Source organism: Somniosus microcephalus, chromosome 3, assembly GCF_052327205.1.
Source record: "Somniosus microcephalus isolate GS21.2 chromosome 3, FLI_Smic_1.0, whole genome shotgun sequence".
NCBI lineage: Eukaryota > Metazoa > Chordata > Chondrichthyes > Squaliformes > Somniosidae > Somniosus > Somniosus microcephalus.
Genome location: NC_140989.1, coordinates 329,986,477 through 330,005,467, shown reverse-complemented (window position 1 = coordinate 330,005,467; position 18,991 = coordinate 329,986,477). Strand labels below are relative to the sequence as shown.

The 18,991-nt window shown below is 49.9% G+C and overlaps 1 long non-coding RNA gene across 1 annotated transcript in view; it reads left to right on the top strand.

The window, feature by feature from the left end:
* Positions 1-461: 461 nt before the first annotated feature.
* LOC147122230 (uncharacterized) overlaps positions 462-18,991 on the top strand; it is a 35,927-nt gene continuing 17,397 nt past the window's right edge. Inside the window, exons 1-2 of the long non-coding RNA XR_015075426.1 lie at positions 462-1,059; positions 15,918-16,032. This is a non-coding gene — a long non-coding RNA (uncharacterized LOC147122230). The remainder of the gene's footprint in view (positions 1,060-15,917; positions 16,033-18,991) is intronic.

The window sequence follows — 18,991 nt, the reverse complement described above, 5'->3', positions numbered from 1 at the left end:
GTCGCAAAGCAACTAGCGCCTGGGCGCGGCGATGTTTGCGCCGCTCGCGAAATTATCTAGACATTTTGTAGCGGCACTAAACACTACCGCCACGATCTCCTGCGCCGGTAGATCGTGACGTCAGTCGAGTGCGCAATGCCCCAGTAGCGCCCCGGATCGGATATTGAGTGGCGCCTCCTGCCTTACCGCCTGCTGCTAGCAACGACAGGTTGAGGGAGCGTTTTGCAGTCAGGAAGGGACTGGGGGAGCGCTATTTAAAAGTGACCGCTACCTGCCTTTTTTTGTTGGTGACATTTTTGCACCACACATTCTGTGAGAGAGAGAAAGAGAGACTTCTGGAGAGATTCGACACTTTGTGAAGGAGTTTTGGGTACTGAGCAGCAATTTGCAGGTTCATTTTGATATGCACTTCCTTGCTTCACCAGCGCTCTGAGGTAGCGCCTCGCTCCTCGGACTTTGCGCCTTAAGACAGGTGTGAAGCGCCTGATTTAGCGCTCCAATCACCTCCAGGGGCGATAAAAGCCAAGTTTGCCGTCGGAAGTGATAATTAGTGCCAGGCGCTAAACTTTGCGCACGGCCGATAATGGCGCCCCAAACAGGGCGATACTGAATTTTTCCCCCTTACTGTCTAAACATATGTTACAATTGATAGCCAGTACCGCATTGGCAAAGCAGTTTCTTGGTGGGGTCAGATGACCAGCATAAATCATCAAGCTTTCCTGTGCGGGTTTGATGTCACTTAAATCGTTTGACTGGATCAATATTTTATAAATTATTTATGTGCCCATCCTCCTCAGTTTAATTCTTTGAATCAAGTAAGGACATTGCTGTTAATTTTGCTGTACATTCTGCATTAACAGGATGAATTAGTAAAGAGTGCAGCAGCTTAGAATTTTACCCTAATACCTAAGGCCTTTTGCCTTGCAGTTGATCAGTGGGATGAACAGAAGATTTGGCGAAATCTGATTGCCACCCGTTTAAATTAAGAGAATTTCCCATGTCAAGGCAGCAAACATCGTACACCAGTCTGGTTGATTATATACCGCGTGTGCATTACTGGTAAGTACATCTTCTGCAATCAAATTAAAGTTCAGTGTTGTTAAAACTTGGAGCTGGAAAATATTTTGAGAGTTCTCAACCATGATTCTAGTATTGGTGAACAGCTCATTTCTGATTGGGATCTGAGGGTTCGTTTCCTGTATGTTCATGGGCAACACCCAGATGGTGAACTTCTTTGAGGATGTTACAAATAAAATAGTTGGTGAAACTACCTGTCACCTGGTTTATAGCTGTGGGTTCAACCCAACTCCAGGACATCCACATGTAATCTAGACTGACTCTTCAGTGCAGTAACCAAGGAGCACCATATTGTTTGAGATGCCATTTTTTCAGATGAAGTGTTAAACTATGGCTCCATCAGTCTATTCAGACGGGTGTGAAAGATCCCATGAGCAGGGAGTTTTCGAGAGTGCCTGGCCAATATTCTTCCCCCAACTAACAGATTAACTGATCATTCATCTCAATGTTAGTAGGACCATGCTGTGTGCAAATTAGCTGCTTTAGTTGCCTACAAAACAACAGCGGATGCACTTCAAAAGCAAGTTTTTGAGGATGTGATGAGGCGCTATATGAATACAAGTTCCTTTTTTTCCAGTTGGATTTTGATTACTTCCCAGATTAAAGACTTCTAATAAAATTAAAACCATGGGAATCCAGGGTAGGATAAAAATAGGGAACAAAAGCTGCTTGTACATTGCTGGCTGGATCTCACAGGAACGACCTAAGTGCACTGCTCTCCCTTATTTGCATTTGAATAGTGCAGACAGTATAAGTCATCATTAAAACCTGGATTCCGCATGTAGTATGTAGATATACAGATTGGCTGTGACTGCTTGGCCAATAGACATGCACAAAGTACTGATATTATGTCCCCAATATTTATGGGAAGGCGGGGAGTGTATGTGGGAGGCCGAAAACAGCCGAAGATGCCGGCAAGGCCCCGATCTTAATGGCATGACCTCATCAACGTCTTGCAGTTCCGTCTCCCGCCTGGCAATTGTAACGGGGAGGAGAGGACTGCGATCAGGAGGGGGCGGGCAGAGGCCTGCGATCAGGCTGGGGAGGGCAGACGCCTGCGATCAGGCTGGGGAGGGCAGAGGCCTCCGATCAGGAGTGGGGGGAGGGAGGGAGGCCTACGATCAGGAGGGGAGGGCAGAGGCCTGCGATCAGGAGGGGAGGACAGAGGCCTGCGATCAGGAGGGGGGAGGGCAGAGGCCTGCGATCAGGAGGGGGAGGGCAGAGGCCTGCGATCAGGAGGGGAGGGCAGAGGCCTGCGATCAGGAGGGGAGGGAAGAGACCTGCGATCAGGAGGGGAGGGCAGAGGCCTGCGATCAGGAGGGGAGGGCAGAGGCCTGCGATCAGGAGGGGAGGGAAGAGGCCTGCGATCAGGAGGGCAGAGGCCTGCGATCAGGAGGGGAGGGCAGAGGCCTGCGATCAGGAGGGGAGGGCAGAGGCCTGCAATCAGGAGGGGAGGGCAGAGGCCTGCGATCAGGAGGGGAGGGAAGAGGCCCGCGATCAGGAGAGGAGGGCAGAGGCCCGCGATCAGGAGGGGAGGGCAGAGGCCTGCGATCAGGAGGGGGAGGGCAGAGGCCTGCGATCAGGAGGGGAGGGCAGAGGCCTGCGATCAGGAGGGGAGGGCAGAGGCCTGGGATCAGGAGGGGAGGGCAGAGGCCTGGGATCAGGAGGGGAGGGCAGAGGCCTGCGATCAGGAGGGGAGAGCAGAGGCCTGCGATCAGGAGGGGAGGGCAGAGACCTGGGATCAGGAGGGGAGGGCAGAGACCTGGGATCAGGAGGGGGGAGGGCAGAGGCCTGCGATCAGGAGGGGGGAGGGCAGAGGCCTGCGATCAGGAGAGGAGGGCAGAGACCTGGGATCAGGAGGGGAGGGCAGAGCCCTGTGATCAGGAGGGGAGGGCAGAGGCCTGCGATCAGGAGGGGAGGGCAGAGGCCTGCGATCAGGAGGGGGGAGGGCAGAGGCCTGCGATCAGGAGGGGGGAGGGCAGAAGCCTGCGATCAGGAGGGGGGAGGGCAGAGGCCTGCGATCAGGAGGGGAGGGCAGAGGCCTGCGATCAGGAGGGGGGAGGGCAGAGGCCTGCGATCAGGAGGGGGGAGGGCAGAGGCCTGTGATCGGGAGGGGAGGGGAGGCTTGCGATCGAATGGGCCAGTGGGAGTCTGGTGATCGGGGCTGGGGTGGGGGATAGCTGCCAATTGGGTGTTTTGTTGGCGGGGGGGAGGCTGGCAATTGGGGTGGAGGTGTGGAATGCTGCCGATCAGGGCTGGAGGAGGCCGAAGACTTCGTTGAGGGACTGAGGGGAGCACTCCTGCTCCTCCTGGCCCACAAGGAGTGCTGAAACAGCTGGCTGCTCCCTCCTCCATTTCACTGCCGAGTTTCCCCACCCCTGGGAAATCCGTGCAGCAGCAGTAAATTGCAAATCGGGTTCCCAATTGCACTGTGGGAGCCCAAGTTAAATATGTTAATCAAGCGCTCCGCCTCTCCACGGTGGGACAATCCGACGCCCCGATATCCACCGCTGTAAAAATGACAGCAGGCGCGTGCGCAACAGGTTGAGGCCACGATCCGCGCATTTCACTTTTTAAACCCCCCCGACCATCTCCCTCCCATCGCGGAGGGGTTAATAGCAAGGTCTCTGACACCAGATGACTACGTACATTTATGTGTTGACATCATGATGTTTCTACAAGTGAATTGCACTGTACTTCAGACAGTGCCATTTACTGGGGACAGTCGGACTGGCAGTAGTTCAGAAGACCACAGCCTGGGAGCTTCTTGGAGCTGCTCCTGCTCCTCCATGGTAACTTCTCCAAAGGTGTGGCAGAAATCCTGGTTACGTGATGGGATTTTCTGCCGCACTTCTGGCAAAGTTACGGCAACAGAGCACAAGCAGCTCCTGTGTTTAAAAAAAACAGAATTTCCAGGCTGCAAGTCTTAGGAGATGGAGTAATTGGGATTGCCACCAGCTGCATGAGAGCTGCACATCAGAAACGGGCGGCGGGAAGGATGTATTAAAAAAAGTTAGAAGGCACTAGAGCAACAACAACAACTTGCATTTAGATAGCGCCTTTAATGTAATAAAATGTCCCAAGGCGCTTAACAGGAAACATAGAAACATAGAAGATAGGAGCAGGAGTAGGCCATTCGGCCCCTCGAGCCTGCTCCGCCATTTAATGAGATCATGGCTGATCATCCAAACTCAGTACCCTGTCCCTGCCTTCTCTCTATATCCCTTGATCCCTTTAGCCTTAAGAAATATATCTAACTCCTTCTTGAATATATTTAATGAATTGGCCTTTACTGCCTTCTGTGGTAGAGAATTCCACAGGTTCACCACCCTCTGGGTGAAGAAATTCCTCCTCATCTCTGTCCTAAATGGCTTACCCCTTATCCTTAGACTGTGACCCCTGGTTCTGGATTCCCCAGCCATCGGGAACATCCTTCCTGCATCTAGTCTGTCTAGTCCTGTTAGAATTTTATAAGTTTCAATGAGAGCGTTATCAAATAAAATTTGACACTGATCCACATAAGGAGATATTAGGACAGGCTTAGTCAAAGAGGTAGGTTTTAAGGAGCGGCTTGAAGTAGGGGAGCAAGAGGTAGAGAGGTGGAGAGGTGTAGGGAGGGAATTCCAGAGCTCACTAGTGAGACAGTAATGCCAGAATGAGAGAGGAATAGAGTAGAGTACCTCAAAGATCATTTACTTTGACCGCTATTGTTTCTTATATCTGCATATAAACGACCTGAAAAAAAACAATTGTAAGCTTCTGAAATTTGCAAGCAACACGAAAGCTGTAAGGACTGAGGAGGCAGTTGATGATTTGCAGAAGCATTTAGAATAGTTATGTGATTGGACAGACCAATGGCAAATGAAATTCAGCACTGCCAAATAAATATATTGCATATTGGTTGAGAAAATGAGTGACTTGAGTAATGAAGGAAATAGAATTAGCACGAGAATACTTAGGAATGGTTCTGGGAGTAACAATAGACAACACTTTCAACGTTAATGCAACGCAGAGAGCCAATTAAAAAGCAAATACAACGTTGGAAAACATAGCCAGACAGGGTGGAATATATCTCTACAGAGAGGCTTTATAATGCACTGGTCAGACCACACTTGGAGTACTGTGTACGGTTTTGGTCACTCTGTTTCAAAGGAGACATAGATGCATTGGAGAGGAAGCAATGAGAGTAAGAATACGCACCAAGAATTACCTGAAGTGTAAAGGGAATGAGCTCAAGCTCTATACGCTAGAGAGAAGAATAAGGGGGAACCCCAGTGAGGCATATAAAGAATTAAATGGGATGGATAATCTGAACCCAGGATATTACTTCAAAGATAAGTCATACATTTAAATGAATGAAAATTAAATGTATACCATATATTAGAAAAAATGCTTACTCAAAGGGTGATAAAAGTTTGGAATAATCTATTGGACAAAGTAAGAGAGTCAAAGATGTTCAGGGATGCAGTTGGATGGTGGCTGGCTGATTTGGAGTACTAGAGGGCTGAACTTCAATGGGCCAGATTACCTTTTTATCCTTGACTTCCTTGTTTTTCTAAAAATTGTTGGCCTGCTGTCAATCCATAATCTAGAACCATAGAATCATAGAATGATACAACACAGAAGGAAGCCGTTCGGCCCATTGTGCCCGTGTTGGCTCTTTGGTAGAGCTATCCAACGAGTCCCACTCCCCGATCTTTCCTCATAGCCCTGCAATTTTTTTCCCTTGAAGTATTTATCTAATTCACTTTTGAAAGTTACTATTGAATCTGCTTTCACTACCCTTTGAGGAAGTGCATTTGAGATCACAACAGCTCGCTGTGTAAAAAAATGTTTCCTCATGTCACCTCTGGTTCTTTTGCCAATCACCTTAAATCTGTGTCCTCTGGTTACCAACCCTCTGCCACTGGAAACAGATTCTCCTGATTTACCCTATCAAAACAGTTCATGATTTTGAACACCTCTATCAAATCTCCTCTTAACCTCATCTGCTCCAGAAAACAACCCAAGCTTCCCCAGTCTCTCTAGCTGAAGTCTCTCATCCTTAGTACCATTCTAGTAAATCTCTTCTGCACCCTCTCTAAGGCCTTGACATCCTTGCTAAAGTGTGGTGCCCAGAATTGAACACAATGCTCTAGCTGAGGCCTAACCAGTGTTTTATAAAGGTTTTGCATAACTTCCTTGCTTTTATACTCGATGGGCTGGATTTTGTGAATGGAGGTGAGTTGGAGGCGGGACTGCTGCTTGTCGTGTCAATGTCCCGCCTCCATCCTCGCCTGACCATTCAGAGGGATTTTCCCCTGATTGAGCTTGTTAAGCCCGCCCTGCGGGCTCAGCAGGCCAATTAGGGAAGAAGCCACTGACAGATCACGTCAACGTCAGACGTGCTATCTGTCAAGACTGCTTGAAAGAAGAAATGACAGCGTTTGACAGCTCTGTGAAGCTGTCAAACACTGACATTCTCTTTAGTTTGATGAGTCTCTGAGGTGAGGACTCATCAAACATTGCAAATTTGTAAATTTCAGATGTCTGATGGATCGGAGGGTCCATCAGCCATTACCTGAAATTGACAAGCAGGATGTCGGCTCTACCGATCCTCTGCGGCTAAAGGCTATGGAAGGAAAACAAGGTAAGTGAACACTTTTTTAAACTTATCACTCACCTTGCATACTTACTGTTACGTCCGTGTAATAATAAGAAAAGGACTGCAGAGAACGGTACAACAGGCGTTTACTCAACGTGGTTCAAACTGCAACTGAAACAACAGATTACTACTCAGTGTTATATACAGGTGTGGTCACTGCCGGTACTACAGTACACATGAGCTGCAGAAAGTAGTTCCCCCCTTAAAGGTACATACATTACACTTACCACTCCATACTTGCACCCATCACTCACCTCTACACCTTACTTCCAGGTGCCTCCGACCTCCGCAGACCTCCTCCACGTCTCCTCCAACCCGGCGGGGTTCTCGAGGTCGGGAAGCTTTCACCTGTGAAGGTAAAATGGCACTAATCCTTTTTTCTGCCTATTAACTACCTGTTAAAAGGCAGTTAAAAAGATTAAATACCTTTCCCGCCTCCAGGAGACGGGACCTGAAGCTGCACATCTTCCCGCCTCCTGGCAAATGGGCACGGAGGTGGGATGGGGGCGGGTTTGCCATCCGCCCCCAATTTCTCAGAGTTTACCGGCTGTCCCGCCTCCATGCCCACCTCCTCGGGGCTTGGAAAATCCAGCCCATATGCCTCTAATAATAAAGCCAAGGATCCCACATGCATTTTTAACAGTCTACTCAACTTGTCATAGAGCCATAGAGTCATAGAGTCATAGGGCTAGATTTTCAGTCGCTTGCGCCAGCAGTTAGCGCCTTAAGAGAAGTGATTTTCGGGCGCTACACGCATAGCGCCCGGGCGCAGCGCAGTTTGCGCCCCGCCCCAAATTAAGTTGCCCGTTAGCGCCGGCGCAAAGTTTAGCGCCCGCCCGGATGCGCGCGCAGAAAATGACGTCACATCCTCGTGCAACGCCCTTTGTGCGCCCCGATTCCAAACTTCAGTCGGACCGCCCCATTGTGCGGCTGGCGGCCGGAGCGTTTGGAAAAAGGAACACAACACAACCAGCGCGGGCCCCGGGGGGCGCAAATTAAAGGGGACGTACTCTCCAGTATAAAGGCCAGCCTTTTTTCAGAAAACACTCTTGTGCAACGCATTTCTGGAGACACAACAAGGAGGATAGCTAACTGGTTTCAAGCAGCAAGAGCCAGGTATTTTTGGACTCAGGCCAGAGCGCTGCAAGTGGCCTTTTGGAAATTAGAGTGTTTGCCAGGATTTGATGGGGGTTGCATGGGGTGCCAACGCGGAGCTGCAGCTCCATGTCCGTAGGGCTCGCAGACGCATTGTGAGAGGGGCAGCCCTGGCTAGAGGCAGAGGGGGCTACAGGCGTCGGCCACGTAGGCCTTACCCAGTCAGGCTATACCGCCAGCAGCGCTCCTACCTAAACATGAGTGCCGCGCGATGTGTTAAAAGGCTCCGATTCCGAAAGGAGGTGATTGCAGAGATCTGCCACCTGCTTCGCCGAGATCTGCGGCCAAAGCTCAGGTGCAGGACGTCTCTGTCGGTGGAAGTGAAGATGACGGTGGCATTGAACTTCTATGCCACCGGCTCCTTCCAATACGCTGCTGGGGACATAGCAAACATCTCCCAGTACGGCGCGCATCGCTGCATCCGCCAGGTGACCGAAGCACTGTTCAGAAGGAGAAGCCAATTCATCTCCTTCCCCATGGCCCTGGAGAGCCAGCATCAGCGCGCATTGGGATTTTCCAGACTCGGGGAATTCCCCTTGGTGCAGGGCGCCATTGACTGTATGCATGTGGCTTTGCGGGCCCCTCTGGAGCATGGCGAGCAGTATCGCAACAGGAAGGGCTACCATTCTCTGAATGTGCAGCTGGTCTGTGACCACAAGCAGCGCATCATGGCAGTCAATGCCAGCTTCCCAGGCAGCAGCCACGATGCCTTTATCCTGCGGCAGAGTACTGTGCATGACATGTTCCAGGCACAGCCTCCCCCAAGAGGATGGCTACTCGGGGACAAAGGCTATCCTTTGTGCACCTGGCTCATGACCCCGCTCCGCGCGCCCAGGACTGCTGCTGAAGAGGCCTACAACGAGAGCCATCAAACCACCCGCAACATCATCGAGCTAACTATTGGGGTCCTCAAGCAGCGGTTCCACTGCCTTGATCGCTCCGGAGGAGCTCTCCAGTATTCGCCGGACCGGGTCTCCCAATTTGTGGTGGTTTGCTGCATGCTACACAACCTGGCTATCCGCAGGACTCAGGCACTGCCACCTGACGTTGGACCAGCACCTCAGGAGGAGGAGCAGGAGGAGCATGAGGAGGAGGAGGAGGAGGAGCAGGAGTACGTTCCCAGGAGGGAGCGACCAGGGCCAAGGGCCGCACGACGCCACCTTATTACACGGTACTTCTAAGCCCCCTGTCAGGGAATGGCCAGGGGCCATGAGGGAAGATGAATGCAGCCGCTCCGCAAGCCCTCAGCCGGCGAAGCCAACAAACACTAAGAAGAACAACCACGGAGACTGCATGAATAAAGATAATTTTTTATTACACAAAAATGAAAAGCCCTTCCCACATGAATCCCCAAAAACAATAAACGGGCCCCACAAAAAGCCCAACAAACGACTCACTCCCACAAACTGGGGAGGAGTCACGCCACCTTTCTTCAAACCGGGCCTCAACGTCGGCCTAACGCAAAAAATAAGCCCTCCAACAACACAACCATGGGCAAAATAAAGATGGCCACCGCCATATAAAAGGAAAGCTGCCCACACCCTCTACTGAGTGGCCCGCGAGGGCGAGACCTTGCCCAGCCTTTTGCCTCCCCTGCCCGGCCTGCTGCTCCTTCGCAAGCTCTGCCCAGTGGCTGCTGCGAGGCTGGGGGAAGGCGCCTGAGGCTCAGATGCCCTTCCGCCAGATGCCGCTGGGGGGCGGCCTACACGGCGTTTGGGCCTCGAGGGGCCGTCTGCTGAGTGGCGCACCTGAGCCTGGCCACCATCAGCTGCAGCCGCTTGCCCTTGACGCCCCAGTGGGGGAATGGCGGCGACGGATGGCGCAATGTGGGCCAGCTGGCATCTGGGATGCGCTGGCTGGTGCTGTGGCGCGGTGGCACTCGGCCGGGCCCGCACTGCAGGATCCGCAACAATCAGCCGAGGGGCGGCTTGCTGGGATGGTCCAGCGCGGCGGCTGCCCTGGCGATGCCTGCCTGAGACAGCGCGTGTGGCAGCAGTGAGTGCCCCTGTGGTCCTGGTGTGCGCGCGCATCACAGCCGCCAGGGTCTTGACGGCATCAGTCAGCATGCGGCCACTCGCGGCAGTTGCTGCCCCGAACTCGCGCACACTGGTCGCCAGCGACTCGATGGCCTCAGGCATGCGCCCCACCACGCTCATGAGCTCCGTGTGGCGCCGGTCCGAATCCTCGGCCACCTTATCCAGCTTCCGCACCTTCTCCGAGGTGAAGGTGTCCGGACTGGAGTCGCGACTCTCCCGCTGGGGAGGAAGGGGCCGAACTAGGGGACCCTTGCCGCGTTGGTGGCGGCGAGTGTGCCGATCAGCAGCACTCCCCTCTGATCCTTCCCCCCTTTGGGGGGAAGGCCGCGGGCCACGCGCACGGCTCCTGGGTGGCTGGACGCCACTGGTCCCAGAAGCTGCATTGCCCTGCGACAGTTCCTCCAGGCACTCGTCCAGTGAGGAGGTGTCAAGCATTTCCTCCTCTCCTGCGGGACGTGACTGTTCCCCCGAAGGTCCGGCTTGCTCCTTCTCCTCCTCCTGGTCGGAGGTGCTGTCACTGGCAGCTTCAGGGTCCTGGTCGTCACCAGCTGAAAGCAGGAACGCACAAGAGTAGCTTCAGAGTGAGGAGACGGCGTCAGCGAGGGAGTTAGGACTGGTGGCATTCAGCGCATTGGTGGGACAGTGGCAAAGGAGGTAGCTTGGATGGGCCAGTGCAACGCGAGAGGGCCAAAAGGTGAGGTCCTTACCATTGCCGGGCAGTGGAGGGTCGGATACTCCGCACGCTGTGGGGACAATCACACGGGCTCCCATGAGCACACACACGCGCTCCTCCAGCCGAGTGAGCTTCTGCAGCTTGGCGCGGCCACCCCTGGCACGCGCCTGGTGATTAAATGCTACTTTAGCCTGCAAGAGAAAGGACGGGCTGTAAGTGCGCAGTGAAGCCCTGATGTAGTGTGCACTGCCTCCCATGGTGGAATAGCTTGGACAGAGTGAAGCCCTGATGTAGTGTGCACTGCCTCCCATGGTGGAATAGCGTGGACAGAGTGAAGCCCTGATGTAGTGTGCACTGCCTCCCATGGTGGAATAGCTTGGACAAAGTGTAGAGTGCCGAATGGCCATGTGATGCTCATGACTGTCCCAATGCTGCTGGCTGAGGGCTGGCCAATAGGACTTTCAGCTCCCTTTGCCCATCATGTCAGGTGTACATGCAAGAATGAGGAGGAGACTGGAAAGGCTACTCACCTTCACAATCCTGGTCAGATCGTTGTATTTTTTACGACATTGTTTGTGGGTCCTGGGGGCATCGCCGGTGAACGTCACCCTCTGGGCGATCTGCTTCCAGGCTTTGGTGTAGTCGTGGTGGGTTGGATTCCTCCCACTCTCTGGGAACAAGATCTTGCGCCTCACCTCCAGAGCTGTGACCACTATGTCCAGATCACCCTCTGAGAAGCGCAGGGCACGCTGACGGGCCTTCTCTGGCGTTGCCATGACTCCCTGGGGCTGAGCAGCAGTGTTGAGGCCTCATTGCAAGGCTGCAGTGTGCAGGGCGTGGCAGCAGACCAATTCGTCCCTTCCCCCTTTAAGAGCTGGTCGGCGCCACGGGGTCTGCTGTCAGTCCAAAAATGACCGCACCTGCGCTGCGCCCCGCCTGGGCGCTATCCCTCTGGACCGCCGGCTTAGCGCCTAAAGATAGGAGTGGAACGCCTCTTTTAGTGCTCCACCAATCTCTTAGGGCGAAGCCACTGAATTTCCGGCAACGGGGCGCTACTTTGGGGCGGGCGCTAACTTCGGGCGGGCGCTAAGGTTAGCGCCCCAAAACTGTCTATACTGAAAATCTAGCCCATAGAGTTTTACAGCACAGAAAGAGGCCCTTCGGCCCATCGTGTCTGCGCCGCCCATCCATCCCTGTCCAGTCTAATCCCATTTTCCAGCATTTGGTCCATAGCCTTGTATGCAATGGCATTTCAAGTGCTCATCCAAATGCTTCTTGAATGTTGTGAGGGTTCCTGCCTCTACCACCCTTTTAGGCATTGAGTTCCACATTCCAACCACCCTCTGGGTGAAAAAGTTCCTCCTCAAATCCCCTCTAAATCTCCTGCCCCTTACCCTGAATCTATGCCCCCTTGTTATTGACCCCCCTACTAAGGGGAAAAGTTCCTCTTTGTCTACCCTATCTATGCCCCTCATCATTTTGTACACCTCAATCAGGTCCCCCCTCAGCCTTCTTTGCTCCAAGGAAAACAACCCCAGCCTGTTTAGTCTTTCTTCATAGCTGAGGCGCTCCATCCCAGGTAACATCCTGGTGAATCTTCTCTGCACCCTCTCCAAAGCAATCACATCCTTCCTATAGTGAGGCGACCAGAACTGCACACAGTACTCCAGCTGTGGCCTCACCAGCGTTTTGTACAGCTCCCTCATAACCTCCCTGCTCTTATATTCTATGCCTCGGCTAATGAAGGCAAGTATCCCATATGCCTTTTTAACCACCTTATCTACTTGTTCCGCTGCCTTCAGAGATCTATGTACATGTGCACCGAGGTCCCTCTGACCCTCTGTACTTCCTAGGGTCTTACCACTCATTGTGTATTCCCTTGCCTTATTTGTCCGTCCAAAATGCATCACCTCGCACTTTTCAGTGTTAAATTCCATTTGCCACTTTTCCGCCCATCTGACCAACCCGTCTATATCGTCCTGTAGCCTGAGGCTTTCCCCCTTGCAATTTACCACCCCACCAATTTTCGTGTCATCTGCAAACTTACTGATCATCCCTTTTACATTCTCATCCAAATCATTTATGTAGGTCACAAACAACAAGGGACCCAGCACCGATCCCTGAGGTACCCCACTGGACACAGGCTTCCAGTCACAAAAGCAACCTTCGACCATCACCCTCTGCCTCCTGCCACTCAGCCAGTTTAGGATCCAACGCGCCAAGGCACCCTGGATCCCATGGGCTCTTACCTTCTTGACCAGTCTCCTATGCGGGACTTTGTCAAAAGCTTTACTGAAGTCCATGTAAACCACATCCACAGCATTTCCCTCATCCACCTCCCTAGTCACCCCCTCGAAAAATTCAATCAGATTTGTCAGACATGATTTACCCTTGACAAAGCCATGCTGACTATCCCCGATTAATCCTTGCCTCTCCAAGTGGAGACTAATTTTGTCCCTCAGAATTTTTTCCAATAATTTCCCTACCACAGATGTTAGGCTCACGGGCCTGTAATTCCCTGGTTTATCCCTGCTACCCTTCTTACATAATGGTACTACATTAGCTGTTCTCCAGTCCTCTGGTACATCCCCTGTGGCCAGAGAGGTTCTGAAAATTTGTGTCAGAGCCCCTGCAATCTCCTCCTTTGCCTCCCACAGCAGCCTGGGATACATCTCGTCCGGGCCTGGGGATTTATCCACTTTTTGGCCTGCTAAAACCGCTCGCACCTCCTCCCTCTCGATGCTAATATGTTCAAGTATGTCACAATCCCCTTGCCCGATTTCTATGTCTGCATCGTCTTTCTCCATAGTGAACACAGATGCAAAAAATTCATTTAAAACCCCGCCTACATCATCTGGTTCTACACACAGATTGCCACTTTGGTCCCTAATGGGCCCTACCCTTTCCCTGGTTATCCTCTTGCCCTTAATATACTTATAAAACATCTTAGGATTTTCCTTTATTTTGCTCGCCAGTGTTATTTCATGGCCCCTCCTCGCCCTCCTAATTTCTTTTTTAAGTATGCCCCTGCACTTTTTATACTCCTCTAGGGCTTCTTCCGTCTTTAGTCTTTTGTAACTGCCAAAAGCCCCCCTTTTATTTCTAATGCATTTTTGTATCTCCCTTGTCATCCAAGGTTCCCTTTGCTTGTTGGTCCCACCCTTGACCTTTACAGGAACATGTTGGCGCTGTACTCTCTCTATTTCCCTTCTGAAAGTCTCCCACTGTTTTGATGTGGATTTTCCTATAAGTAGCTGCTCCCAGTCCACTTTGGCCAGATCCTGCCTTATCATATTAAAATCGGCCTTCCCCCAATTTAGAACCCTTATTTCCGGGCCGTCTTTGTCTTTTTCCATGACCACCTAAATTTCACCGAATTATGGTCACTGTCGCCAAAATGCTCTCCTACTGATACTTCCACCACTTGCCCGGCTACATTCCCCAGAATTAGGTCCAGTACCGCCCCCTCTCTTGTAGGACTTTCTACATGTTGGCTCAAAAAGCTCTCCTGGATGCACTTTAAGAATTCTGCACCCTCTAAGCCTTTCACACTCTGACTATCCCAGTTTATATTGGGGAAGTTGAAATCCCCCACTATTATTACCCTATTATTTTCACACTTCACAGAATCACAGAAACCCCACAGTGCAGATAGAGGCCATTTCGGCCCATCGAGCCTGCACCGACACATATCCCACCCGATCCCCGTAACCCCTACACCAACAGTTATCCCACCCTATCCCCGTAACCCCACGTATTTAATCCCCCTAACACTAAGGGTCAATTTATCATAGCCAATCAACCTAACCTGCACATCTTTGGACTGTGGGAGGAAACCGGAGCACCCGGAGTAAACCCACGCAAACACGGGGAGAATGTGCAAACTCCACACACTTCTCTGAGATTTGCCTACATATCTGTTCCTCTATCTCCCCCTGACTGTTTGGGGGCCTATAGTACACTCCCAGCAAAGTGCTTGCCCCCTTTTTGTTTTTAAGTTCTACCCATATGGCCTCATTTGAGGAACCCGCTAATATATCATCCCTCCTTACAGCAGTAATTGACTCCTTAATTAATATTGCAACACCCCCTCCCCTTTTACACCCCCCTCTGTCTCGCCTGAAGATTCTATACCCCGGAATATTGAGCTGCCAGTCCTGACCCTCCCTCAACCATGTCTCCGTGATGGCAACAATATCGTACTCCCATGTGTTCAACAACAACAACAACTTCAGTCCTGCCACTTTCAAAGATTTGTGTACATATACCCCCAGGTCTCTCTGTTCCTGCACCCCCTTTAGAATTGCACCATTTAGTTTATATTGCCTCTCCTCATTCTTCCCACCAAAATGTATCACTTCACACTTCTCTGCATTAAATTTCATCTGCCATGTGTCTGCCCATTTCACCAGTCTGTCTATGTCCTCCTGAAGTCTGTTACTATCCTCCACATTGTTTACTACATTGTTTATTCTGAGTTTCGTGTCATCTGCAAACTTTGAAATGATGCCCTGTACACCCAAGTCCAGGTCATTAATATATATCAAAAGGAGCAGTGGTCCTAATACCGACCTCTGGGGAACACCACTGTATACCTTCCCTCCGGTCTGAAAAACAACCGTTCACCACTACTCTCTGTTTTCTAACCCTTAGCCAATTTCATATCCATACTGCCGGGGTCCCTTTAATTCCATGGGCTTCAATTTTGCTAACAAGTCATCCACTAAACCTTGGAAACAATGGGCATCATGAGAATGCTGAAACGAAACATCAATGTTCCCTTATGTTTGTATATTCTTCCTATCTCATGGCAAATAGATCCATTATAGACACAAAACATTATCACCTGGTTAATCACGCCCAATGTGACTTAACTCCAACCTCAAAGGTACATTCCTTGAGATGTGATATTTACATTTCCCCATCAGCCGTTTTTGGTAATCAAAGAGAAAGATTGCCAATTTTGTGCCAGCTTGTATGAAATTCAAATCATTTTTGCTATCTCGTGTCCAATAGAAACTGAGTTGAGATTGCCTAAATTCATTTCATGTAGAGCCCTTACAGACTGCAAAGAAAGAGGACTCATCCCTTCAGTGTGCACTGGATTCAATCCCAGGAACAAAAGTGCAATGACAGTGCAATAACTCATTGCACCACCACCAGTTCACCATGTTTATCAATTTTAGTAAAATGGCACCTAGATTTGAGCACCATTGCTCCTGAATCTATGCCCTTAACTTTTGCCGTTTAGGGAAGTTCACCTGGTTGTGCAATAGTAGGTAATACAGTACTGTATAGACAAATGTGCATTACCCAATTTTCTCTTTCACAGATGCTTTACTCTTCAAGGGAGGATTCAATCACAGGATGATCTGAGAGCTCGACCTTCATTCTGATGTAAAAAATTGGAGCTACTTTTGCGAAATGACAGATCTAGTAACACATTGGTAAGCTGAAACTGTGCATTCAGTTGATTTCTTAATTGACATTTCAGGGCAGATTTTCCTGACCATTCCCTGCACAACACCCAGTTGCCCGGCTGCACAATTCATCAAAAAGGGACAGTGACATGGTTGGCTGAGTCTCTACCCCTTCTACTTTATGCCCTGGTATTTCTGGATGGACAGAGTTCAGTCTGCACCTGCAGTAGATGCTGGCCCATCAGTGGCATTTAAATGAAGCAGAAGGAGGTGTTGCCACCCTGCTGCCTCATTATCCTTGGTTAGACCACACTTGGAGTACTGTGAACAGTTCCGGTCGCTATTTTATAAAAAGGGTACAGAGGCACTGGAGAGGGTGCAAAAAAGATTTACAAGGCTGATACCAGAACTACGAGGGTATACATATCAGGATGAACAGGCTGGGTCTCTTTTCTCTTGAAAAGAGAAGGCTGAGGGTGGACCTAATAGAGGTCTTTAAAATTATGAAAGGTTTTGATAGAGTAGACATAGAGGCCCCAATTTTAACTCCAGGTGGATCCCCTGCTCAGGCCTGAGTTAAAATTACAGTCAGGTCTCAATGATGTCATCGGGCCGCAGCATGAATATGTAAAGAAGGACCCTGTTGTCTCCGGGCACATGTCCTTGCTGACTGCTCAGGAGAGCAGGTTAAAATTGCAGATGTTGCGATCATGGCGGCTTTCGGACAGGCAAGAGCCAGGATGATTTTAACTGCACACCCGCAATGTTCCCTTTAAGCTGCGCGGCCGCACGATGCTCTGCAGCTCCCCGCAGCCAGCTCGCCGGCTTTTAAATAGGAAAAACCACACATGCGCAGTATTTTGAATGGGCCGCGCAGCCCCTTTAAAGAGGCCTTGCTCCCAAAAAAATAATTAAAGGGTACATTGCCCACCCGCCAGGTTTCTGCTGACAGAGTAGGGTTAAAATCACCCTCTGAGAGAATGTTTCCACTTGTGGGGAAGAGCAAAACTAGAGGCCATCAATATAAGATAGTCACCAAGAAATCAAATGGGGAATTCAGAAGAAACTTCTTTACCCAGAGAGTGGTGAGAATGTGGAACTTGCTACCACAGGGAGTGGTTGAGGTGAATTTAGTTGCATTTAAGGGGAGGCTAGATAGACAAATAAGGGAGAAGGGAATAGAGCGTTATGCTGATAGAGTTAGATGAGGAAGGATGGGAGGGGGCTCGAGTGGAGCATAAACACCGGCATGGACTGGTTGGGCTGAATGGCCTGTTTCTGTGCTGTATATCCTGTGTAATTCTAAATAATTATCCAGATCTTCAGCTCACTGAGCATCACAGCACAGGGGCACCTTAAACACCTGGCATTATTTCCTGCTGCTGAACTCCCACTGCCTGGAGGGTCCATGGGGGTCCCTGAGCAGGCTGAAAAATAAAGGTCAGTTTTTTTTTTACAATTGTTAAAAACTTCCCTATAAAGCAACAAAAGGCACTTTGAACACCTTTTCAGAGTTGCCCTTCTTATTAAGTCCTTGTGCCTACACAATTTTGTTTCCAGTTGTTTTCCATTAGGAGGTCACTAGCCATCTCATTTGAACCTGGAGTGTTTCTGAACTATGCAAGGCCAAAGGTGAAAGGATGGCCACTTCTACTTTCACATCCCAGGCCAATTTCACTCAGGAGTCAAACACTGAGAGGTACACAAAGGTGGGGTGATTGAGCATCCTACATTTCCCTTCCCTTTTCTCCCTTGTCTCCTCCTCTGTGCCACACAATAGCATGGAAAAAGTGGCGAGCTCTCCATGTATGTTGTTAATCTTACTTTCAGACCCACTTAGATTTATAAATTACAAAGGTCATAGCAGAAGTTGGTCCATCTTGGAAATATCCCATATTATCTTTGGATTCTCTCTAAAATTAAACAAAAAGTCATCCAGGAAAACTACCTTCCAGGCTAAACACACCCGGACAGAAGTCGAGCTTGCCAGTAGCGCTGACTTCATTGCTGCTTCCAATTTCCTCTGGAAAATATTTGCATTGCCACAGTGAGGTTTTGTTTTCTTTTGTTTTTAAAAAAAATACTCTTCATTGTTTCCAACTTTTCTTGGAAAAATGCCACTGATAAGAAGAAGCTTGAGTTTGGTGACACCTTGATCACCCCAACTATAAATGGTTTTGAGTTGTTTGGCTTTCAGCAGAAGATTGTGGTCTTTGTCAGGCATGAAATCTGGAACACTGAAGGCTCTTTATTACCAGGGAGATGGGAAAAAAGACATTCGAAGGCTGGTTCTTCTTTCAAGAGCTGATGAATTTACCTGATGTTGCTTAACCCTTCCAACAGTCAAAACCAGACCCTATCTTTCCATAACACAGCAAATTGGTCACTTCAAATGTGGTGCCTTACTGTACCACACTCCTTACTTGTCCAATTAGACCTTGTATAATAATTTCCTCCAGTTAACTTCTTGTGGTTCAGCAACAAAAGTTTCTTTGATAGCCCTTCCACTGATGATTTTAAACATAGGAATTGCCAGATGATGAAAGGCCAAAGCCCTTCTAGATCACCTTGTGCCACCCTGGTAGTCACATGATACAATGATAATGGAGTTGTTGATTAATCATAGCAATAAATCTTAAAAGCTTGAATCATAGCCTAAGTTTTCCAAATCTGCACTGGCAGCAATGTCCCCCAACCACTGCCAATGCGTGTCAGAAAACAACGCTGCTCGTGAATCTTCACTTGCCAGCGATATGCTCTGGAGGTGGGTAAGGTAACTCGCAGCCGGCACATACCAGGAAAATTTACCCCATATGTCCAGTTCACCATCTTTTTTCCAGGGAAAACAGATGGCATTTTCATAGCTTCTTTTCATAGCTCATTGATTTAAAGATCAGCGCTACAGGTTAAAATACTTCCCCATTTAATTTGCTCAACGGCGAGGTTTTTTTCAAGAATGAAGAAAGAAAACACTTCCTATTTATGT